Here is a 26,473-nt window from a genome sequence, read left to right as displayed (position 1 = left end):
GGTTCCTCTTCCATGACTGGCCAATCCCAGCTCTTGCCTAGATTCACAGGTAGGCAGCTCTCTGTTCCTGTTCCATATTGCTGCTCACAGGGACTGCTCCACCCCAAGTTCTTCACAGTTTCTGTTTCTAGGAAAACAAAGCTCAACAGAGTTACAACAATATTTACACACATTATTGGCAGTATCATCTTAATTCACTTTTTGTCTGACAGATCAACACAAATCAACAGAGTGCTTCTGTCTGACAAAGTAACACTAACACTAATCAATAGACAGAGTACATCTGTCTGACAAAGTAACACCAACACAGAACAACAGACAGAGTGCTGATATCACAAACATTCTCTCTCTAAGCTGCTTGGTCCCAGCTCATGCTTGAGCTTTTATCTGCTGTACTCCTTCCTGTTCCGATCTTCTGGAAAACGCCTTCTACTATGGGCTTCATGTAATGACATTAGGCCTATTAAGGGCAGGGAAGGTCTCCAAACTCCCTTAGCCTATTAAGGGCAATACAATGTGTACTGTTTCCAACAAAGACTTGAAATAATCATAGGCGAGGCTAAAAGGTGCTTGAATAGCTGAAACAAGGAGCAAAGTATTACTTTTCTTGCCATTACATACCCAACCCTTTAAAATGACTATTTTATGTCTGGTGGCATAAGAGGTAGCTGGACTTGGAATGAGGAAGACCTGAGTTCAAATCTCACCTCACATACTTACAAGGTGTGTGATGCTGGGCAAGTTACTTGACCTCTATTTTCCCCAGTTTCCTACAATATAAAATGAGGATTTTACACTGCAGTGAGGTTGTGCAGTGGATAGAGCCCTGGACTTGAAATTAGGAAAGCTCATCTTCCTGAATTCAATTCCAGTCTCAGATACTTCCTAGTTGTGTGACCCTAGGCAAGTCACTTATACCTGTTTGCCTCATTTTACTTCATCTGTAAAATGAGCTGTAGAAAGAAATGCCAAACCACTCTAGAATCTTAGCCAAGAAAGCCCCAAATGGGGGCTTCAGCCCTGAAGAGTTACACATGATTGAAAAAAGTGACTGATATGAAAAATGACCATAAGAATAGCACCTACCTCTCAGGGTTGTTGTGGGGATAAAATGAGATACCATTTGTAGAAAGTTCTTAGCACAGTGCCTGGCATAAGGTAGAGACTACAGTTATCCCTCCTACATTACAACTTTCCCCATTGCAATTTTGATATATCGTGGGTAGGCACTGTAACAGCAAGCACCCCGGCATCCCCAGGGTGGCTGCCAACACACGTTCTTAGATCTGCTTTTCTAAAGGAAAACAACTCAAAATAGCTTAATGAGCTTACTTTAATCAATCAAACATATATCATTTACCTACTTCAGGGGAAAAAAGTCAGCACCCCGAACTTCAGAGTATATAGACAGAAGTTATAAGACAGAGAAACAGATCAAGCAGACAGGCTTCCAAACTGTCCAACCATTACATCCATACCAAATCACAGTTACCAGAGAGGGAAGCATCAACATCTGGGTTTTCAAAGCCAGGGGGCTCTCAACGGCTGCCCAGAATATCATCTGGTCAAATCACACAACTCTTCTCAAAGTGAGCCCCAAAGCAAAGCCTTCCATCAGGGATTATATAGCCTTCTCTTGGGTCAGAGAATATAACCACCCTCTTGACCCATGACCCAATCACACAGCATCAAGGTGTGGGCATTCCTGAAAACCAAGCCTCCTGCCACAGGCTCCTTGTGACCACATTCAGCCTATTAGGGTGCAGAGTATATCTTCAAATCAAGGAAGGGTCTCAGAGTCTCTTATGCCTATCAAAGGGCCTAGGGGCAGGGAAGATCTTTAAATTTGCATTTCCATTACAGGCACAAGAAATTAAATGGGAATTTTTTTTGCAGAAGTCACTGGCAGCACACAAAGGCCAGCAGACAACACAGAGCCTATAACCACATATTTCCCCCAAATTTTGCAATAAGGTACTGTAAACTCCCTATAAAAGAAAAAGAAAAAAAATTCAGATTTCTCCAGTAAGGGAGAGCCAAAAATTTTTACATAGATTTTCCAGATTGTGCAGATGAGTGGTAGGTGATGAGTCACAGCACCCCTAACTCCAGAGATGTGGAAGAGATAATTACATGTAAATGTTTATTCCTTTTCCTTCTTTAATTCCCTTAGGGCTGTTAATGAACTAATATTGCTAAGGTGTTAAAGAATAAAGGTGGCATATGTTCTTTCTCACAGATAATCAACCAAACATTGGACTGACTGTTCCTGTGCTTTCACTGGCAAAAAGGAACTCCCAGTGTAGAAATTCCCTCTGCCAGTGCATATATGCACCTGCTTTGCAATTTATAGTCTGACAAGTCCAGGGCATTGAGATGTTGAGAGATTTACCCAGGGTTAGATAGCCCCAGAGCCAGAGATAGAACTTGAAACCAAATCTCCCTGATTCATCATCTTACCCACAGCCAGATAACCTATTTCTGTTTTAAAAACAGGCCTTCAAAGCAATGAGAAGTGTAAGCTTTTCAAGTCATGTATCGAGACAGTGGAAGAAATACTTCTGTAGAAGTGGCAGGTGACCTACAGAGAAAGTAGGTGACCTGCTTAACATATAAGAACAAAAAGGTCCCCAGAATATAGAATTTTGAGCTGGAAGGGCTATTTTAGGGGCTATTCCTATCCCAAAAGAAGATCCATTCTTCTACTGCATATAGAAATACTGTATACCTATATCCTGATAGAATTCTGTTTGAACACCTCTTGTGATGGGGAGTTCACAACCTCATCAGACAGGGTTTTCCCTTGTCACCTAAATCTAAGCAACAAAATCTATCTAGGAGCTTCTTCCTGGTTTTAAACCTCCTTATCTCCACAGGGAGAACTAGGAAGAAGATCCTAGCTCTGTGACTCCAGGCAAGTCACTTAACCATGTTTATCTCAGTTTCTGCATCTGTAAAATGAGCTGGAGAAGGAAATGGTAAACCACTCCAGTAAGCTATACCAAGAAAACCCCTAATGAGGTCATGAAGAGTCAGACGCAACTAAAAAGACTAAACAACAAATCTCCCTGTAACTCCAGGGTCCTACAGGGCAAAATTACCCAAGTCTGATCCCTTTTCCATCAGACATGGATGTCACATGTTAATATTTTATTCCGTAAGCTAAACTTCCTCAGTTTCTTGAAGTAGGCCACATACACCATAATTTCAAGTCCCCTTGCCACCCTGGTCACCTTCTTCTGACACACACCAACCTGTCAGTATTCTTCTGAAAATGTGGTTCCTAGAACTAAAAATACAACATTCCAAATGGGATCTGGACAGGCCAAAGAATAGCAAAGTAACAAGTATTTATTAAGTACCACTAAGAAATATGTTCCATGCTCTCAAGGAGCTCACATTCGAATGAGAGAGATGGCATGTGAGCAACCATGTACATACAAGATATTTACAACATAAAGGAGAGGTAATCTCAAAGGGAAGGTATTAAAAGGAGATAGGAGACAGGAACCTGTAAAGACTTCTTGCAGAAGCTAGGATTTAAATTTAGACTTGATAAAAGTCAACAAAACTAAGGGCCTAGAGTGCTAAATTTAAATTCTGAAAGACCTCCTGCAAGTCCTCAATGAAAATTCTTAGCATCTTTGCCTTAAGGGAGGTGATTATAACCAAAGGGAAGTCTCAGGCACTTATGGGTTGTCCATTCAGTTTCTGCTTGAGGAATATACCAATCAATATATGTCTGAGTTTCATTCAATACTGTATGGGCCATGAAAGTCCCAAAGAGCACCTGAGTTACAGCCATTTCTCCCTGCTAGTACATAACATGCCTAGGGTCCCACAGCTAGTAATCATCTGAAGCCTGTTTTGAACTCAGGTTCCTCTGACTCCAGGGCCAGTGCTCTATCCACTGTGCCACTCAGCTGCCCCTCCTGCTAGTATTTTATTTAAAAATTTTGCATCAATAATCACTAGGGAAATTGGTCCATAATTTTATTTCTCTGTTTTTGCTCTTCCTGGTTTAGGTATCAGCACCATATTTGCATCATTTGCCCCTAAGATCCTATTTGCTAGGACTCCTTCTTTGCCTATTTTTCCAAATAGTTTATATAGTATGGGAACTAATTATTCTTTAAATGTTTGGTAGAATTCACTGTGAATCCATCTGGCCCTGGGGATTTTTTTCCTTAGGGAGTTCATTGATGGTTTATTCAATTTCTTTTCCTAAGATGGGGTTGGTTAAATATTCTTTTCCCTCTTTACAGCCATTTCTACTAGCCCCAATTCCCCTGCCCCTTGTAAATCTCTGCTCATACCTCACTAGCCTCATTTCTAGAACACAACCTTCTAATACTCTCTTGAGCATAGCCTTATATCTAAGAGATTCTCTACTTCTTGACTTATATCCAAGAAATATAATTTACCTGAAGACGTTAAATATTTTTTATTTGGGACCTCCTCTCCCCAAGGGGTTGGGAGAAGGTAAGGGCTCAAGCCATCTCAATATAAAAAGTAATCACAGAAAGTTGGGAGGCACTTCTGTTGTCCAACCAAAACACAAAAGGAATTCCCAACTACTATCTTACATAAAGTAAATTTGCTTCTCTGCCAATACCTTTTGAGGCCAAGTTGACTATATCTACATCCTCTTTCACGTGACATCCTTTCAAATACTTGAAAAAAGCAGCCATATCTCCCTTACATCTTCTTTTCTAGGATAAAGATGGCCAGGTCCAACAATGGATTCTTATGTGGCATGGTTTCCAGTCTCCTCACCAGAACCATAACAAGGGCAAGGTGATCAGAGCTTTGTCCCAGGCTGCCGAATTTAGAGCACTTGTAGTACTTCCACGTGGCAGAAATAACAATTATCACCTTGTTAGCAAGGTTAGCTAGTTAAAATAGGAAGTTCTGATAATGTCAGGGTTTTTTTTTATTTTAATATGTTTGTTAGTTTTGCTGAACTATTTTTAAAAACAGTTATACAGGATGGCTCTCTGGGAGAGGGAGATGTGATACATTGGGAAATGTTAGTTGATATAAAATATGATATATTTTGTTGATATGAAAACAAAAGTCATCAACAAATATTATTTCAAAAATTAATTTTTAAAATGGGAATTTCTATGATGTTGTACATCTGCCCTAGGGCCCCAACACCCAGGTGAACTCACAGCATCATAGAATCACATTCCTGTGGTATGGAGATTCTCTTCTTAATTCCAGTCAGTTCTATTTCCTGAGGCCTTAGCAGAAAGCTCCCAGCTGGTAAACTCTTGTTTATCTACATTGTTGAGTCCAGTGTTCAGGAGAACCTCAAAGGAAACAAAAATGTTTCCTTCTAAAGATGGAATGTTGGTGGGACTGAGTATCTCACTAGCGTCTTATCAGAGATGCAGACTTAGATTGTTTCAGGAAGACCTATCATCCCTTCTTCTAGACATTGATGACTACTGCTTCCAAGTAATGTAGACTGCTATTCATCTACTACCAGGGGTGGGGAACTGCAGCCTCAAGGCCACATATGACCTTCTAGATTCTCAAGTGCATCTCTTTGACTGTTTTCAAAGTTTCAGTATTCAGTCAAACAGCTGCACTTGAGGACCTAGAGGGCCACATGTGACCTTGAGGTCACAGGTTCCCCACCCCTGAGTCACCTCATCCAATGTGACTCATAAAATAACAAAATCTCAGGGTTCAAAGGGACTCTAGAGACTTTCTAGTCTAGGAATTCTTAACCTGGATTCCATGGGTAGATTTCAGGGGTTCTGTAAACTTGAATGAGAAAAAAAAATTACATCTTTAGTTCAATATAATTGATTTCCTTTGTAATGCTATGTGTTTTGTTTTGTGCACTTAAAACATTATTCTGAGAAAAGGACAGATAGAAGGGTCCATTACACCAAAAAGACAAAGAACTCCCGCTCTAGTCCAATGCAAAGAATCCACTTTATAATGTGCTTGACAAAGCATCTAGCTTCTGCTTAAAGACTTCATATGAGGAGAGAAGTCATTAGCCAAGGAGGCAGCCCTCTTCCACTTTTTGACAACTCAGTCATTAGGTTTTTCCTTATATCAAACCTAAATCTGATTTTTTTTTTTTCAATTTCTGCCCATTGTTCCTAGTTCTTCCCTCTGAGGTCAAGAAGAATAAGTTCATTCCCTCTTCCATGTTAGTGTCCCTCAGATATTTAAATTAAAGGCAGCTGCTTGTCATGTCCATGCTAAATCTTCTGTTCTCCAGGCTAAGACAGTTCCCCTTCCTTCAACCAGGCCTCATCTGGTATGATTTCCAGCTTATTAATGCCTTTCCTAGAATGCCCTGTATTTAGTGTCAGAGAACATCTGGTTGAAGGCCATTGCTGTCACTTACTGACAAAGTGAAATTGGACAAGCTGTTTAACCTCTCTTGGCCTGTTTCCTTATTTACAAAATGAAAGGGTTGGGCTAGATCATCAGTTCTCAATCTTCTTGGTCTTAGGACCCCTTAATACTCTTAAAAATTATTCAAGACCCCAAAGAGTTTTGTTTTTTTTTATATTTATTGTATTAGAAATTTAAATGTCTTACTATTATTATAAAAATTGTCTTGGCCTCACAGACCCATGGAAAAGGGCTTGTAGGTGTCCAGGGGTCCCCAAATCACACTTTGAGAACTCTGAGACTATTTCTAGTTCTATATCTATGATCCAAAATTCTTCTTGTCAAATCTTTTGCAGAGGCTTCATTCAAAATGTTGGGAATCTTTAATTGAGAATCTTTATCTATGTTTATATCTATATCTATAGCCATTTATCTAGATAGATATAAATACAGATACTCATATAGCTATATCTATAGTTATATTCAGTAGGCACTAATGGAATCTATAAACTGTCTATTGTTTATCCCTTGATTTCGGCTATATGATTGACACTTCTTCCCAGGGAGCTGGAGAGGGAGGGTTTTTCTGGGGGGGTGTTTTTTTTCAAATTTTAGGGTAAGCAAACCCCATAATTTTGAATATGCCAATCATAAGTGGTCCAGCAAAAGGTTATCTTGAAGGCTGACAGAATTCCTTCAGAATCAGGGGCTAATACACTCAGACATCCAGCTATCACTCTAGCCATCTCATGTTCCCTCTTCTCCGAGCGAAAGAGTCTGGTCTAACCTGTCTGTTACACCATACTTCCTGCTCCTACTCAGTGGTCCCATCTCCTCTCCTTCTTCTACCCTTTGTTCCCATGATGCTCTTTCTGGTCATCATAGAGTGACCTTAAAGCCCAATTCTTCCACCAAAAATGAGACTTTCAGCCAGTCAGGAGGCACTTGTCTGTCTATATAACCATTAAGATTAAGCTTCTGTAAATAGTCAGCTCTAAGAAGTCAACAGATGTAGGTAGCTTTTCTATTGTCTGTTCAGACTTCTCACTGAAGACACTGATACAAATTTATTATTTTTTAGTTCTGCTCCAGTACTGAACCCTGCTGTGTATCCAAAAGGTCACACTTCTTCTAATTTAATAGTGTTAAATAGTGCTTAAAGCTCTTAGCTTCCTCACTGTCTCTGGGAAGGATGCTGATACCATCAAAAGACAGAGAACTTCTATTTCTGCAAGTCCAGTCCATCCTTCTTTTGTGCCCAGTCTTACACATACATATGTAGTTATATAAGAAACTTCCCTTCCCTTCCTTCTCTCCCGGCCCCTCTACTTTTCTATATCACAAGTTACTTTCAGGTAAACATAATAAAGGTAGAAATGTAAAATAGAGGTTGAGCTGAATGGACTTATCTATTCCCCTCTCTCTACATTGTTCTTATCCCTTGCTTTTGCAAGCCAATCTAGAAGCCTCTGGGGAATGAGGGTATCTTTGTCTTCTCAACCTCCACAAAATCCTATGGTTAGGGTACTCTTTTTGGCTGAGTCCATAAAATGAGTTTTGAGAGTTTAGACTAACAATTATGTATATAATGATAGTTAAATTTCTTTCTTAATCCCAAATCATTTAGTTTTTTTTTTTTAAGACTTTGAACTAGGACCTGGAGAAAGCAAAAAGAATAGGTTTAATATTAGCCTGAGGGCACTTTTTAAGCTTTTTGTTGACTGCAAGAGGGTGTTGTGGTTTTTAATCCCTGATTAAGAAATGAAAGAGCTGTAGGTCTCCCTTCTGAGGAGAAGCTTTCTAGCTACTGCACCCCAGTAGATGGTAGTAGACAGCAACCCATGACTACTAGAACCATAAAATCACAGATTTTGAAAGTAAAAAAAAAAAAATTCAGTGGCCATCTAATCCAATCCATGCTTTAACATAACCCTCACTATAATACACATAGCATTCCAGCCTCTGTTTGAAGACCTCCAAGGAGGCATTCATATCCTCCCAAGGCAGTCTATTTACTTTTGTATAGCTTTAATCTTTAGGAAGTTAGTTATGCCCTCAAGTTTAATACTGCAACTGAGTCTTTGCAAATTCCACCTATTGTTCTCAGTACTAGCCTCTGGGGAACAAAGAAATTGAATCTAATTCCTCTACGGAATAGCAAAGATTGCTATCAGGTCCCTCAACTTCCTCAGTCTTTTCTTCAAGCTAAGCACCCTCAGTTCCTTCAGTCAATCCTCATAGGGGCCTAAGTCCCTTTACCATCCTAATTGCCCACCTCTGGATACTCTCTGGTTTAGCAATGTCCTTTTTCTTTTTAAAATGTGGTACCCAGAACCGATACTCTAAATGAGATCGGACAACACCAGCAAAAATGTTAAATAGCAAAAAACCAAGCAGAGATCTCTAAAGACCTACTTCCTTGTGAATGATGAACTATTAATATCTATCCTTTGAATCCAACATCTAACCAATTCTGAATCAGATAGTATTGTTGTCTAATAAAAATCTCTCCACCTTCTCCACAAAAATAATGAGATACTTTATCAAAAGCCTTGTCAATGTCTAGGTAAACTACATCCACAGCATTCTGCTCATTTATTAGCTTAGTAATTTCAACAAAAAAATGAAATGAAGTTAGTCTGATATTGATTGGTTGGTTGTTGACCTTCATGCTTGAAGAGGACCAAACTGACATTGCTCTGTTGGGATCAAGGTACAGTGAATCTGATTCGACTGAGCAGACCAATACAAACTTGAAAGGCTCTATCACAGGTCAGGCACAAACAGTCCACAGGAACATTTTGAGTGGAGGTGTCTCTAAATTTGTGCATCTCGTGTTTCTTTGAGTTACTGCAATTCTACTATGCTTATAGAACACAGCCCCATCTTTCTTGCCATCCTGGGCAATCCTGTGGTTGTGTCTCCCATGTGTCACAATTGATTGCAAAGTTCTTCAGAGAGACCTTGAGAATGTCCTTGTATTGATTCTTCTGACCTCACTGAGCACTTGCCTTGTGTGAGTTCTCTGCAGAAATAATCTTTTAGGCAAATGTATGTTTGGCATTTGACTAGCCCATCAGAATTGTGTTCTCTATAGTAGAGTTTAAATGCTTAGCAGTTCATCTAAGAAGGGATCTCATTGTCCTGTACCTTATCTTGCTAGGTGATCTCCAGAATCTTCCTGAAACAATTCAAATGGGAACAATATTAATCTTTTCTTGAAGTCCTGCTGGCCCTTTAAAAAATCACCATTTCCCTTTCTAGATGTTAACCAACCATCTCTAATGTTCTCTTCTGAAATTTTCCTAGGAATCAAAGTCAAATTCACTGGACTATAGTTACAGGTTCAGTTCTCTTTTGAAAATGAAGACATTTGCCCTTCTCTATTTTGGTGACACCTCTCCCATTTTCCATGATCATTCAAATATTAGTAGCAGTGGCTCAACATTTGCCTCTGCAAGTTCTTTCAGTACCCAAGGATGTAGTTCATCTGGGCCAGGTGATGAATCATCAAAGGCAACCATAGATTCTCTCTCCCTATTTATCTCGGATATCAACTTCCTGTTAGTCATTTTTGTTCTGTCATTTCTGGTGCAAAGGTCATTCTTCTTGGCAGAGAAAACAGAAGCAAAATAAAAATTGAGAAACTCTGCCTTCTCTCTGTTATCAGTTGTCATTGTTGCCTCCACTCCAAGCAAAGGTCCTATATCTCTTCTTTGATCCTCCTTTTCCCCCAAAATAGCTAAAAAGCCCCCTTTTGTACTTTTTGGGTTCTATCCCCAGGCTCATCCAATTCTGTGCTTTAGCACTCCTGATGCTATTTTCACAGTACCCAGTCACATTCATATCCATTTTGTTACTTGACCTAGCTTCAATCTTCTGTACATTCCTTTTAAACATTTTAAATTGGCTTGTGAATTCCATGGGTATTCACATGTCACTTCAGATAAATTCCATTTTTCCTCCCCAAAGGAATTATTTCCCTTTGTGTCTTCAGAATTTCATTCTTGAGTCTCTTGTCCCTGGGATCCTACCTATTTTTCCTCTTATTCCTTTGAAATATACTTTGCAAAATCTGGATCACACATCAGACTATGCTCAGATTTCCTCTCCTCTATTTAAAAAAACAAACAAACAACAAAACTTAGGAAGGAATGATCACTATCCTCCATAGTGTCAATAATTTCTATTCCAGAAGCCAGTTTGTTCCTATTTGTGAAAATCAAACTCAAAATAGAATGTTCATGTTTTATTTTGTTTTTTTACCTTTTGAAAGATGAAACTATCACTAAATCAAATCAAGAAGTTATTTGCTGCTCTACTCCAGTAGCAATCTGGATAATTGAAAGGCAGCCGTCACCACTAAATCATAACCTCTGAGTCAGGCTTGTGAGCTGTTTCCCAACCTCTTCATTTATTTTCCCTTTTCATCCAGTAGTCTGTAGTATACGCCAATGACAAAATCACTTTTTCTTCCTCCAATTGAGTACTCAAATACTCTCCATCACGCTTCTTCAGTATGGTTTCTGGATTTCCTCACACAAGTATACCTTCTTAATGTACAATTCTATCTTCATTTTCTCTTTACCTATTTTATTTCTCTTCAATAATGCATATCCATCCAGAGTGACATGCCAATATGGGTTTCATCCCACCAATATACTGATACTTATGAGGTCAAATTTGTCTCCTTATGTTAGGATCTATAGTTCTTATTTGTTGCCTAAATTTTGGATATTTGTATATAGACATTTGAGGAAATGGGTTTTACTGGCTCCTTTCTCAGATTTTGTCTATTAACTTCTTGATGTGTCAATTGCTATTATGCCTTCATTATGGCTACTGTCTTTATTATCTAGCTTAGGAGGCCTATAATTAGGCAGTCCTCTCCTTCCTCCAATCTTATGAGTTTAAAGCCTTTGGTTATATTTGCAAGATACCTGGAAAAATCATTCTTTTTTTAAAAAAAATTTAAATTTATTTATTTACTTTTAGTTTACAACATTCAGTTCCACGATCCCTTGAGTTTCAAATTTTCTCCCTCTCCCTGTCCCCTCCCCTCCCCCTCCCCATGGTGGCATGTAATCAAATATAGGTTCTACAAATACCTTCACAATGAACATTAGTCAAGTTCTAAATAAGGATTATAAGCAATGGGGTGAACAACGAGAAAGAAGGGATAAAACCAAACCAAACCCAAATGAGAGACAGCAAGTAGTTTGCTTCAATCTGCTTTCAGACACTGTAGTTCTTTTCTCTGGATGTGGATATTCACTTCCATCGTGAGTCTTTTGGAGTTTGTCTTATACCCTTGCATTGCTGAGAGGAGCCCAGTCTATCCAAGTTAGTCATTCCAGATATGATGTATCTGTAATTGTGTACAAAATTCCCTTGGTACTGCTCTCCTCACTCAGCACCAGTTTATATAAGTCTCTCCAAGTTATGAGGAAGTCCGTCTGCTCCTCATTTCTGAAAAATCATTCTTAACATATAGTCTGTAGGTAAGTACTCAGTCTGATCAAGAATCTGACATACCTATGATACAATTTTCTTAGGCTTTCCTTTCAAAACTAGCTTACCACTTCTATATCTCTTACTTTCAGTCATTAACAATAGAGACAACACTGGGGCAGCTAAGTGGTTCAGCGAATAGAGCACAGGCCCTGGAGTTAGGAGGACCTGAATTCAAATCTTATCTCAGACACTTGCCACACACTTAAGAGCTGTGTGACCTTGTGCAAGTCACTAAATCCCTATTACCTTGCCTTTCCCCCTCCAAAACCAAAAACAATAGGGACAACATAACCCATACCTCTTTGGCAAGGCTACATAATCATATGCAATACTCTTTTGGTCTCTTCTGACAGTAATATTTATGCCAATGATCACCTCTTAACAACATGACAACCCCATTCGATTTCTTTTCCTTAATCTCAACAATTCCACATCCACACTCACCTCTTCTTTGGCCTTGTATTAACCAGTTTCATCAATTAGCCCCACTCACCAATCCCCTCTATTAAATTGCTTTCCTCACTAATTGTTTCACTTACCTTTCCTAACTCACATGGCCTTGTCTTGCCAACTACTTTCTTCTTCTGCTTCTTTAGTCTTCTGCAAGTTCTACTTACTCCTCCTTCAAAACTTTCCTTCATTTTCCTTAAACCCAGAAGTAGAATCTAAACCCGTAGAGTGTTCTCCTTTAAGCTTTCCTCAATTTTCCCCAAATTCCTTCAAATACTATGGATAAATAAGAGACAGAGAATAAAATTAAGCATAAGATGAATAATTCTGATTATATTAAAATAAAAAGGTTTTGCACAAATAAAAAAATGTAGCCAACATCAGAAGGAAAGCAGAAAATTAGGGAGGAATTTTATAGACAGTTTCTCAGATAAAGGTCTCACATCTCAAACATTTTTCCTCCCAAATTCAATCTTTGGCTTACTTTATTCATTTACTTGCCTCCAACTCACCTATTTCTTTCTCCTTATTTGATCAAAGTCATCATCTCCTCTCCTGCTCCTTCTCTCACAGAATTATCCCACAGAAGCTTGAAGCTGAGTAAAATGTAATACTTCTAGCTACCTTAAGACAGCCATCATTCTTCTCATTTACCTGTACTTCCCTGAATTTCTTCACTTGGGCATTCAGAGCACAGGGTAGAAATTACATCTTGCCAACAACTTGGTATTTTAAGAGGCTGTGTTTTAATTAAGCCATCAAAGTTCCCAGGACTGCTCTAGTTTTAAGTCAGCTTCTAGGTAGGATGTCCTGGGGTTTGGGGAGGGACTTTGTAGGAAGGCCACCAGAAATGGTCATAGACAGTGAATCACAGGTTAGGGCTATGCTCTGAGCAAAGGGTAAGGAGAGTGGGGAAGGCAAGGCAAAAGAGATAAACCTTTCCCATGGCCTCCCTGAGACTTCCCATGTCCCCACTGAAGCTAGCACAAGCCACAGGAAGTGCCCAGTTCACATCCACAACCACATCCTGGAACTACTGTCAGGTCCTAAGTACCTAACTCTGAAAAGATTAAATGGCATCAAAGAGGCCGAATATTAGAAGCCTAGCACAGTGTAGCCAAGAGCAACATAGTCACTATAAGACCAGTAAAGTCATCCAGCAGAGTGAATGTAATGGAAACACCTTTCCCAGAAAAGATGATGAGCCCAGTAGAAAACAACAGAGAGCAGAATGATGACATCACCAAACAACACAAGTAGCTTTCAAGGTGTGAGTTCCCTGGTCATATGTAGAGTGTCCTTCATGGGAAGACCCTGGCCACACTGTGGGTTCCCTTCATGAGTGCTGTCCCCCAATGATGGAGTGATAGCCTACAGGAGAGTATGCACCATGCCCATGGGAGGAATCCTTTCTTGTCACTTTATTTGCTATGATACTTTCAGTTTCCTCATCTGTAGAATGAGCTGGAGGAGGAAATGGCAAATCATTCTAGTATTTTTGCCAAGAAAACTCTAAATGTGATGACAAAGAGTAGGACACAACTGAAATGACCGAACGATAAAAAGCTGTATTACATGCCTTTCATATTGAATGAAGGTGTCCTTTAGTTGTCTGGTAGAAATAAACCCAAAGATGGGGAGACATGAGCTAGAGTATGAGTGAGTGCTGACCTATACTTCCCCTCTAGGGATCTTTTCTTGTGGCCCATATATGAGGGCAATCCTCAGTGCTATGATTGAATGGACACCCTAACCACTTTTTTGTAGGGGAATTTTCCCACATTAAGTTAATTGCTCAGAGCCACAGTCTTGGTGTATAAGAACTAGAAATGAAAGAACTGTAACTTACTGAGTTGGGCTTAGAGGAATTGGGGGTTGAAAGAAAATTTTAACTTTAAATTCTTTTATAGATGTTATCATAAATGTATTTTTATGGTCAATACACCCAACTGACATTTGATGTTTTGTGAGTTGAGATTGAGGGCCACAAATTTGACTTGCTCAATGAACTATTGTTTCTAAAGTAATTTCATAAGGAGTGAAGTTGTTTAAAGATAGAATTTGTATATTGGCAAATATCACCGGAAGTTGTAATTCTCCTAAACCCCAACCTGCTCATTTGCTCTCTGAGCCAGGGCAACAGCCTTCTTAAGAGACCCATCTTCCCTGATATGGGTGCTTTCACCCATTCTTCTAAGTGGTGGTTCTGCCAATCCAGCCTATTTCTCATACTCCAATTCACTGCTGAATTCCCACTGCCATCCAGAACAAATAAGCATGATCCCAGCAGAGACAGATGGTGGGTAACTGAGCCTAATGAGGGGAATAAGTTAGATCACAGTGGCTATGTCAAAGGGGAGATTAAAGGATGTTTGGTTCATGCATGCAGAGAGGGTTAGTTTCTGACAGCCCAGAGCTTTTCATCCTGTGTCTTTGGTTCATCCTTCCCCACTGCTTCCCTTGACAATTTTTCTCTCTCTTCAGCTGGTCCATACATAGGAAGGGCAAGGGAAGCACCATATGCATAACTTGGTGTGTATGGTTACTGGTGCTCAGGACAAAGAGGTGATGAAAAATAAATATATGCCTGGGTTGGTCTGGGCATACTAATGAAATACCTCTCTGGAGACTGTTATTTTTTTTAAAGACCATTTACTTCCTGTAGTGGAGCCAAGGAATTATCTATTGCTCATTTCCATCTTATATCCCTCCTCTTGCAAAACACAATGACCTTCCTGCCCACGTAATTTGTCTTAATTTCATTGTCAAATATTTATTGATAAGCAGTGTGGCATAATGGATAAAGAGCTGGCCTTGGAGTCAGAAGGTCCTGGGATCAAGTTCTGCTTCTGACACATATTGGCTATGTGACTGTAGGCAAGTCAATAGTTTCTCAGCCCTCTGGACAACTCTGTAAGACTCTAAGTGAAAGAGTGTACCAACCTACATTGGTAAAGGAAATTTTCTTATCTGGGAGTATATAGTGCCAATGAAATCATAGGTCACACAGAACAGTGAACTATGTTCTACTTTCACTTTACTGTTCTCTATTTTGGAAGGGAATTGGCCTGCTTATCAAAAACCTGAAGTCCTAGCCTTGATGATCCACCTTAAAGTGTCAGAAGCAGAATTCCCTTTATTTAACCTATGTAGAATTTGCTTCTGGAGACCCTCCATCATACTCCTCAAAATAGCTCCTAACCCCTGTTCCTTTCAAAGAACAGATATTTATGTATTTGTATTTCTTAACACTATGTGCCTGAACATGATCTTGATCATGTTTTAAGCAGTCTTTTAGGGCCCCGAAAGGAATGAGTGCTGAGACAAACACTCAAAGAAAAAATGGGCTAAAACATATTATTTGAAGCCTTTGAGAATGGTGTGCCTCTATTCACTTAAATCATAGAAATCTGATATATTATCCAGATTACAAGCAAGTGTAAGTGGTTTGGGATCTATGGTGAAAGAAGGGGTATGGATAGCTTTTCAGAACTAGATGGCAAAGTGATGCTTTATCACACCAAAGGGTACATGAGATGGTGGAAAACACTGGATTTGGAGTCAGAGAACCTAGATTCCAATAATGCCTCTGGCATTATGTGTGAATTTGTCAAGTCATTTACCTTCTCTGGGAATCACTTCTTTTCTTTTATCTTCTCTGTAAAATGAGAGATAGAACTAGATGTTCCTTCTGGACCTCAATCTACTATCTGCAAACCTTTGTTCTTAGACAAAAAGGTGTAGAATTCGAATTTGTGAATGTATGTGTAATGAAGTGAGACTTTCCTTGGAAACAAAAACTGAGGTTGAAACTGACATGGAAAAGTACTTTTTATGATGGTTCTACAGTCCTTGAGAAGACACTTGTGCTTCCTACTTCCTAAGTCTGTTATGAGGATCAAGCAAGATAATGTATATGAGAGTACTTTGTACACTACAAAGTACTATATAATTGCAAGCTGTTGTTACCATTATTGAACCAAAGGTCTGGGCTTACACATATAGGCTCCACTCTTAGAGGCTCAGCACCTCTCTGGCTCATTTACCCTGCCCTAAAAGCATCAAAATTGAACTCAAGTCTGGATTTTTATGGAAAAGAAAAAGGTACCTTTGTTCCAATTTATGAACTCGAGATAAAAAAATACCAAAAAAGGGATGGACTTGATGTATATTGATCCACCCTCCCTTCATAAAATCAAACAAAGGATTTATATCTGAGACTCTAAATGGTTAAGACCACTCTTTCCCCCCTTACTTCCTAGAGATCAATGACTTTCCTTAAGAGAGGTTTCTAGAGAGCAAAGAAATTCACCCATCCTAACTCCTAGGGACCAATATCATCCTTCAGAAGAGTATTACTTTGAGAGTGGCCCTTTAACAGGAGAAAGAACTAACGGTCAATAAAAAAAGTGAGCTCCTACTCTCTCAGACCTTTACTATCTATAGAACTCACAGGGCCAATGATGGACATGTTTAGTTTTGCTTCTCTTCATCATGGCTCTGTCCCTTGCTTATCTCAGCTCTTGGACCTCCTGCTTGGTCAAGGAACTTATTTTCTGGCTTGAAGAATTCCTCAGTCATTCTGTCACTCCACTCCACTCATGGTAATAGTCTTTTGTTGTTCAGTTGTTTTCAGCCACGTCTGACTCTTTATGACTCCATTTGGGGCTTTCTTGGTGTAACGTTAATGGAATAGGAAGATCTTCCCTATCCATCAATAGGCCGATATGCCACATGTCAATCACAGATGTCTTGATGCTTTCATAGTTGAGAAACCTCCTGAGTCACATTGAGCCCATTGGGGGAGGAGCTTGTTCAGGGGAGGCTTGCTTGTAGGAAGGCTTTCACTCCTTTTGGTAATAAGCTAATTAGGCACTTAATCATGAGGACTGTGGTGCCTTCTGGCTCTGAGCCTCTTAGTTGAAAACTAACTATATATATTCTGAGGTGAGATTTTTGCTTTGGGGGCTCACTCATGAGAAGAACCTTTTGATTCCCTGGACAGGACTCTGAGTAGGCGTTTGTTAAGAGCCCCCCAACTATTCAGATATTGGTGCTCTCTCAGTCTGGTGGTGTAGGTAGGCAGTTCTATTACTTTGTTCAGACAGTTGGAGCCCTGTCTATTAGTTTCTTTCTTCGATACTCACTCCTTTCTACTTATCTGTAATTAAAGTAAGATTGTGAAGACCCCTGTAAAGTTGTCTTTCCTTTAGAAAAGCAGAACAAAGAACCTGTGCTAGCAGCTCACCCTGTGTGTTAGTGTGGTTGCTAATACACTTGGCAAAGATACTGGAGTGGTTTGCCATTTTCTTCTCCATTTCATTTTACAGATGAGGAAACTGAAGCAAACAGGGTTAACTGACTTGCCTAGGGTCACACAGCTAGTGGGTGTCTAAGGCCAAATTTGAATTCAGGTCTTCCTGATTTCAAGCCCAGTGCTCTATGCACTGAACCACTTAGCTGCCTCCACTTTTATGTTACCCTTTTCGATATGAAAAGACAGCATATTTTAATAGAAGAAGTCTTAGATTTGGAATCAGGAGAGACCTGGTTTCTAATGCCACCTTTCACATGTGCTAGCTGTATTTCAGTTTTTTCTCCTCTAAACATGTGAATAATAATCCCTTTAGTACATACTTTCTATGGTTATTGTGAGAGGCTATTGTATACAAAAAAACTTTTTATGAATATCAGTTATTCTTTTTATAAGTAGCAATGTTGCCGACTGCAAGTTCCCAGAAGGGATTGATTTAGTAAGCAGTATTGCATCAAGCATAATTGCACATTTACTGCAATTAAATTACAGGGAATGAAGGTAGAGGTGATACCTTCTGGGAATTAAACTTCAGTGACTATGTACCTTAGTGATGCCAATTTGGGAGCATGAGCCCTATTTCCCTGAATACTAGCAAGAAGATTGTATGTGACATCATGAAGCTCTGTTACAAACAACTTGTATTTTTAAAGTTCATATTAAGTTTAATACAGTAGTGCTAGGGGGGTTAGGTGGTACAATGGATATGACCTCAATTTCTAATTCCTTGCCACCACAAAAAGAGCTACTATAAATACTTCTGTACACATAGGTCTCCCTACCTGCCCCTTTTTTAATTTCTTGGGGATACAGACCTAGTAATAGTATTTCTGGATTAAAGGGTATGCACAGTTTGGTTACCCTTTAGGTATAGTTCCAAATTGCTTTTCAGAACAGTTGGATCAATTCACAACTACACCAACAGTATAATAGCTTCCCAATTTTCCCACATCCTTTCTAACATTTATCATTTTCCTTTTTTGTCATATTAGTCAATCTCTTCAGTGCATTTTTCAAATGTGCCGTTAATACTCTTATGTATTTTATCATTTTTTATTTTGGTATTATCATCACTCTTTCTTCATATTTCTCCCTCCCTCAAAAATTAAATCAAAACAAAAAAAGCACATAACTCCCCAAAGCAGTCAAGAGAGATACATTTTTACATTGATTGTGAATGAAAATGTATCTCATCTTGTACCTCTAGGTCATCATTTCTCTGGGCAAGGGAGCATAATTCATCGCCAATCTTCTGGAGTTGTGGTTGTTCATTGCCTTGATTATAGTTCTTAAATATTTCACAATTGTTTTTCTTTAAAATGTTAGTCATTTTATAAATAGTTCTCCTTATTTTGTGCATTCTGCTCTGCACTAGTTCACACAAGCCCTCCAAGATTTCTTTGAATCACTGCCTTTCATCTTATGTTTTAATAACATTTTCCTTATGTTTTAATAACATTTCTTTTCATTCATATACCATAATTTGTTCAATCATTCTGCAACTGATGGACAAAACTCTTTCTAATTTTATCCGATATCAATATTTTCCCGAATAAGAGTCCTTTCCTTTTTTCTTTGGGGTAAAGGCTAACAGTGGAATTGCTAAATCAAAGAATGAATTCACAGATCAGTGGCTTTTTTGATATATTATTAAATTACTTTCCACAATGATTGACTCAATTCATAGCTATACCAGAAGTTTATTAGTATGCCTTTCCTCCCACGGTCCCTGTGACAATGTCATAGAGTGACTTCATTGACAGTAAACACTCCCGACACTTGTGACCCTAAACAAGCCATGTCATTTCCTGCCAGTCCCATCCCAGGCATGGAAGTTTGTGGGTCTAGCCTGGTCCCAGGCCCGCAGCACGGTCCCAGTTCTGTGGTCAGTTTCAGGGAGAAGAAAGTGGTAAGTGAAGAGCCTGAACTTCAGATACTCGTGAAAGGTGCCAACCTTGAACAGCCACGTTACAGCTATGCATCTTGATGGTCGTTGAGAGAGCAGGAATTAGTTGCTATTGCTCCCAGAAGGAATAAGATGAGGTCTGTTCATGTTCTGGAAAAATGCGAATGCATCAAGTCCCAGGACAGGCATGGAGACAAAGCTCATGTCTTAATAGTGCCAGCTACAATCATCATCAAAAATCTATATCATAAGAGGAAAACTTGGGCTCTCAACATCTCAAATCTAACTCAACATAGCACAGGGATAAATCTCCAAGCATTTCCTCACCACCACCACCCACACACTGTTTCTTTTCTTCTTTTCAAAACCCCATCTCTTAAGGCATCTTGAGATGGTGGTGCAGTGGAATCAGGAACACCTGAATTCAAATCTGACTGTGTAACTTTAGACAGGTCACTTAACTTCTGTTTGCCTCAGTTTCTTTATCTATAAAATGGGAATAATAATAGCATCTCAAAGGAAGGTTGGGAAGATGAAATAATAACTGTAAAGCACTTAGCACAATGCCTGGGAAATGGTAAATGCTATATAAATGTTAGTTTTTTGTTGTTGCTATTGCTTTTATCTTTCTAAGTGATGTCTTACCCTGCTGTGCCCATACAGAATTCTTGGATATATAGCTTCTAAAAGAACATGTCATCTCTTAGGCTGGTTACATGCCTACCCTCCTTACATCTAGTTTAGCCCTGAATTTGTGATGACCACAGGAACTTTGTGTGTGTGTGTGTGTGTTTGTGTGTGTGTGTGACAGGTTTTAGATTCACCTTTATTTCCCTACTTATCATGGTTAGTATTACTATTAAGCATATGCCAAGAATTTGCAATCAATGTCATTATTGCCAGATAGTCCCCTCCCACTGTTGGTAAAGGTAAGAAGCTGAAGATTCTTTATGAGAAATAGTTTTTTAGTTAGAAATATTTCTGATAAAGTTGCTTTTTACTTCCTTTCCTCCCTATTTTGAAAGGATTTTGAGTTTCATAGATGATTTTCATAGAAAAATCATTCATTATGGATGAAACAAGAGTACTTCCCTCAAGGCAAAGATAAGGACAGACAAGACTTATAAAGAAAATAGATCATTTAAAAAAAGCCTCTCTATGATGAGAATGATACAGGATGAAGAACCTGAAGTTCATTCCCTCACCTCCACTTAGGACCTCACTCAAACCTTTCTGCTGAATCTGTTATGACAGGGCAGCCCAAAAAGTCTTAGTACAGTTTTAAGCTATTAAAGCCTAAAACTACACTAAGACTTTTGGAACACTCTGGACACATGGAGGGGGCATCTATTGCTAAATAAGTTACTCCTTCTTTGACTATAATTTATCACAACATTTCAGAGTAAGGGACACACTCACAATCTATTTCATTAATTGTGCAACATGTTACCAGGGTATATACACCTGGGATTTCCACTGACCTTTTGCACATAGGTTCTATGCCTAAAACATGATGACTGATCATTTTCATTTTGTTGGATTCTTGCCTTTGTTTCTTTCCATGGTGGGGAATTTTAATCAAATATGAGCTTATTCCATAGTGAAATTTATTAAGCCCTTTGCCCTTCCCTATCCTATTTAATACGCATGCTGTATATGATCAGAGATTTAGAGTTGAGTAGGATCTCTCTAGTCCAAAATTCCCCCATTTATTTTACAGATGAAGAGGCTGAGCCCCATAGAGATTTAGTAACTTTCTGAATGTCATACAGGTAATGCATGTAGTGACTAAGAAGGGATTTAAACCTAGGTACTCTGGATTCCAGAGCCAATACTCTTTTTTATTCTCCCATAATGCATTCATCATGTTTTTTCATGCCAGATACAATGAATCATCTCTTTGTAAAGTTTTCCTAATTCTTGTGTCTTTCTAGAGAGACTTGCCACTGAGTCTGAGTTTGTTATACAAGGTGAATCTCTCCCTGATTAGAGTTTATGGTACCAAATGAGATATTATTATTGTACTCACTTCTCTTCTTACTCACCTAAGTATTTTATTTGTTGGTTCCATAGAACCACTTGCCAAGGAATAAGGTACTGTATACCAATAAAAACCTGAACACTTGATGAACTTAATGCTATTTTCTTAGCTCAGGAGTTCTCAAGCTAGAGTATGTATAGCTCCAGGGGGTAAGAGAAACTTGTCAAGGGGGAGTCTTTGGCAAATAACTATTTTTCTAATTGAAATATTCCAAAAGTAGTAATGCTTATTAAAAAAATCGCAGATTGGGCTTCTCCTTGCCTCCGCCTCTCGTTGTTTCTTGGAACTTTTTTTGCTCCTGACCTTTCTTCGCTGGGTTGTCATCATGTCTCTATAAGTACACACAAGCAACATCACCAACAAGAATGACCTCAAGTCCCTCAACTCTCGGATCTTCATTGGGAACTTCAATACAGCCATGGTGAAGAAGGCGGATGTAGCGACCATCTTCTCCAGGTACGGCCATGTAGCCGGCTGCTCTGTGCACAAGGGCTATGCCTGCGTCTAGTATGAGAGTGAGTGCCATGTCCGTGCTGCTGTGCTAGGTGAGAACGGGAGAGTGCTGGCAGGGCAGACTCTGGACATCAACATGGCTGGAGAACCTAAACCCAATAGAGCAAAAGGACTCACGAGAGCATCTTCTGCCTCCTCGGGGCTGGCTCTCTCCAGTCCCTAGGGTGGTTCCTGTGAAATGGACATGGGTCACCATCCCTCTTGTCCATCGCCTCAAAGCAACTCTGCCTGTCAGACTCTTTGCCCGCTCCACCACTTCCAGCAGCTCATTGAAGTTAAAGTTGAAATGTTCTGAGCTACAGACCATCAAGACAGAACTTACCCAGATCAGGTACAACACTGAGGCCCTGCTGGGGCAGCTGGACCAGATCTCGGAGAAGCAGAGTCCTGGCACAGATGGCAAGAAGAAGGACAGCAAGAAAAGTGAGGCCACTCAGGAGGACACAGTTTTGGAGGCAGAGACGCCCTTGGAATAGTTGTTGCCAGGGACGATGGTGATGAAGCACTGGCACAGGATGACTTCGAAGATTTGGACAACAGCCTATACACAGAGCTAGATGAATTGACTCTACAGTAAATGAGTGTGCTAGTAGGGACTGCAGGCTGACCTGAGGAGGACAGTATGAGGGCAAACCCTGACCCTGGCCCCCTGAGCCAGGCACCACACATCACCCCCCAACCTCTCAGGTGCCATCATCCCCAGCTGGGCAGCGGAGAACTGTGGGTCCCACAGCTTCTACCCACCTGTCACGCATCAGTGCCAAATCCAGCCAGCCCTTTCTCCAGATGGACCTGGTACCCTCAGCAACTCACCTGGGCACCTTCCTGCTGGAGCAGATAGCAGGAAATCTCTTCCTATCGTCCCACCCCTGAGTCCCCCAACTAACTGCCTCGCTTCCTGCCTGGGACTGGTGGGCAGAGCACAGAAGTTGTATTATATCCGACCAGGACACCGAAGGGCTTTGGGATTTTCTAGGGGTGTGGGGAGGGCAATCCACAAGGAGGGGACTTCACAATGACCCTGATAATAAAGAGTTTGGATCCTAAATGCTCAAAAAATAAAATAAAATAAAATAAAATAAAATAAAAAATTGCAGATTGGAGAGAGAACTATGAGGAAGTGGGGGTAGGGTGGGAACATGATACTGTATCTGGCAAATTGGAGTCAGTTAAAGGAATATATCCCTGTTGACTAAGACCAAATGGATGAGGTTTGGATGGGAAATCATTTTCATATTGAACTAGGAAAATATTTAGTAAGCAAGACTTAGTAAAAATTAAACTAATTGATCTCCACAATAATCAGAAACATTAAATTGATTTCCAGTTGAGAAAGTTTCAAATTTTTTGGTGTACACTTGAAATACCTGTCAGTCTTACTAAATGTATTCAAAAGACTTTATTCTGTTTATATCCACTTCTCTGTGAATCAGAATTCTCTTTCCTATTCTCAACCAAATAAATCTAAATGAGTAAATGAACTGGTAGCTTTAACAATGATATATACATTTCTCTTTCAAGGACAATCTTGAGAATAAAACTATAGGTTTACAACAGAATAGAATCAAGGGTCTCATTAACTGATTGACTGTTCTGATAAACATTTAATATTAAAAATATTTTTTACCTACAAAATAAAGCTTGTTAAATGAAAACATAATTAATCTATTTAAAATATTTCTCATGTGCACATGTACATCAAATTCTTCAATTTCATCTCATATCTACTAGGGGCTACAGGAAGATTTGCTGAAAACCAGGGGAAACAGAGACAACAAAAGATTGGGAAACTTTGCCTTAAATGAACATAACCTACTTTCAGATTAGCTTTCTGATTTTACCTAGTTTCTTTCTTTTTTCTTTTTTTTTCAGTGTTTTGTAATTCTTCCTCATCTTGACTAATATATTTGGGGATGTTATCTTACCATCTTGGCTGTTGATACTCAGGACAGCTAGGTAGCATAGTTTTGGACTAGGAATGAGGAAAACCTGAGTTTTATTCTTGAATCAGACTCTTACTGGTTGTACGACTCTGTACAACTCACTTAACCTCTACTCTCCTTGGTTTTCTCTTCTGTAAAATGGGGATAATAATAACATTTACCTCTCAGGATTATTGTGAAGATCAAGTGAGATAAAATAAAGCACTTTTCATACCACGAAGTACTATGGTATTGAAGTTTTATGTTATTATTGCTATTATTGTTAGTACTGTTATTAAAGTACCCTATTATTATTATCATCATCACTATTATTGATTTATTAATATTAAATTATTATATTGTTAATATTACTGAATTATTATTATTGAAGTACTATATTATTATTAGGTATATGATAATTTGTTATTTAACTAACTCAGTTTGAAACTGAATCTCAAGCCCTGTGCCTAGGGAATGGTGATAATAATATTGCTTATAAACCTCCCCACCCCCAGGTAACAATTTCTTTCTTATAATATTTTCTTAACTTGTTAGATCTTTCTCTAGAGGGAAAAAAGGCCTCATTTAAAATTATACTCTACCCTTCCCCTTGCTTTTAATGGATGAAATGAGCAAGCATCTTAGAAATGATTATATTTGAAAATCTTGACTAGAGACCTATTCTGTATCACATAATACCTTCCCTGAGAGGCAACATGACCTAATGGATAGCTAGCTAGCTTCAGATTCAGGAAAATCTGGGTTTTAATCTAGCTTTATATATATATACTAGCTGTATGATCCCAGGCAAGTCATTTAACCTCTTAAAGTCCCTGGCAATTCTCTAAAACTCTAGGTTGTAGAGAAAGTACAATCTGCATTGGTAGAAGAAATTCCTCACTTGGAATTCTGTATGCTGATGGAATTATATCTGGTTTAGAAAAAAAAAAGAATCTTCCCCATACTAAAAAAACTCACATTCGAAGAAATGTTTGGAGTTTTGTGACTTATTAGCAAAATGGCCATCCCAAAGGCATAACTATGATGTTAATTGCCCCTTAAAAATAATCTCCAAATTGAGTTGTTTTAGTATATTTAGACATCCAAGCTGGGACATCAAAAAACCAGAGATAGAGCCCTTATGCTTAAAACCATATATACTAAATATAACTTAATAATAAATAAAAATTAAAATATATATTAAATTTATCATAGTTCTTTCATAATCCATAAATTGTTCTGATGGACAGAGCACACAATAGAAATAGATTTCCCATCTGTCTCTCATCACTCCACATTTCATGTGTTTGGTTCTAATCCTTTCATTCTAATCCTCAGTAGGATGACAGCTCATCTACAGATGAGACCAGTGCTGTCCAGAACCACAGGCCTGAATCAAGTAGCCTGGTGAGGTAGTGTTGTCTACTGAGAGGCAGACAAAGAAAAGGTAGTATATTTCAGGCGCCAGGCTGGGGAAGGGCAATTCTTGCATATGCACAGTAATACCCATTACATGCAAGCCAGAAAAAAGGCATATGGTATCATATGGTACTATAGCTTTGGTGCTATTTGGCTGCTGTTGCTGTCAGATCTTCTTTTTTTCCCCCCTCTCCCTCCTTTTTCCACAGAGTGAAAGATTTCAGGGCCTGAATCATTATGCATGTTAATACCCTAGATGGGAAGAGAGCAAAATACTGTGGTCATCTAAAGATACACTGGTCAATATGAGAAGGAAATATGGCTGGCACACATATAAAAGGAATGTCAGGCATTACGTTCCCTGAGTATCGCAAAGCTGTCAGTGTGTGAATGTGCTGTGCCAACTTGTCTGTTACCTGATAACTACCCTCCAGTTGTCTCCTGATTTGGCTCAGTATTGCTCACATTGCTTGTGTCTGGATCATTCCGTCTATTACCACATGAATGAGAAGACAACACTCTTACCCACTACTGACTGCTAATTCCCTAGTTTGGCATTTACTCCTTCTTACTTGCTTTCTTAGTCCAACCCTCTCTCAGCTTCTCCTCAGCAGTAGTAATAGCAATGCTCAAATCCTTCATCTATTGCTGGTACTTTTCTGCTGTCCCTTTTCCCCTCTCCCCCTCCCACCATATACTATGCTAATACCATACATAGCAGGTATTAGTCATGATTTAATATATATATTTTTTAAAGCAATCAGGGTTAAGTAACTTGCTCAAGATTACACGGCCAGGTGTTTCTGGGTGGGTGCTAAGTATCTGAGCCCGGATATGATTTAATATTTCAACAAACATTATTTTAATTGTCTACAATGTGCAAGGATGAAAAAAGACAGTCCTTGCCTTCAAGGAGCTTGCAATCTGATGGTTGTTGGGATAAGCTTATATTAACACATAAACAAGATATCTAATAGAATTTGACAGAGGCAAAGGAGAGATCCAGAAAAATAATATAAGAAAACTGAAAA

The 26,473-nt window shown here is 39.1% G+C and overlaps 1 pseudogene; it reads left to right on the top strand.

The window, feature by feature from the left end:
* Positions 1-21,913: 21,913 nt before the first annotated feature.
* LOC138175329 (RNA-binding protein Raly pseudogene) lies at positions 21,914-23,145 on the top strand (annotated as a pseudogene).
* The last annotated feature ends 3,328 nt before the right edge of the window (positions 23,146-26,473 follow it).

The sequence above is a fragment of the Petaurus breviceps genome, unplaced genomic scaffold (assembly GCF_028583685.1).
Source record: "Petaurus breviceps papuanus isolate PSGF00001 unplaced genomic scaffold, PetGlider_PUasm1.0 77, whole genome shotgun sequence".
Classification (NCBI taxonomy): Eukaryota; Metazoa; Chordata; class Mammalia; order Diprotodontia; family Petauridae; genus Petaurus; species Petaurus breviceps.
This window is presented reverse-complemented; position numbering and strand designations above follow the sequence as displayed.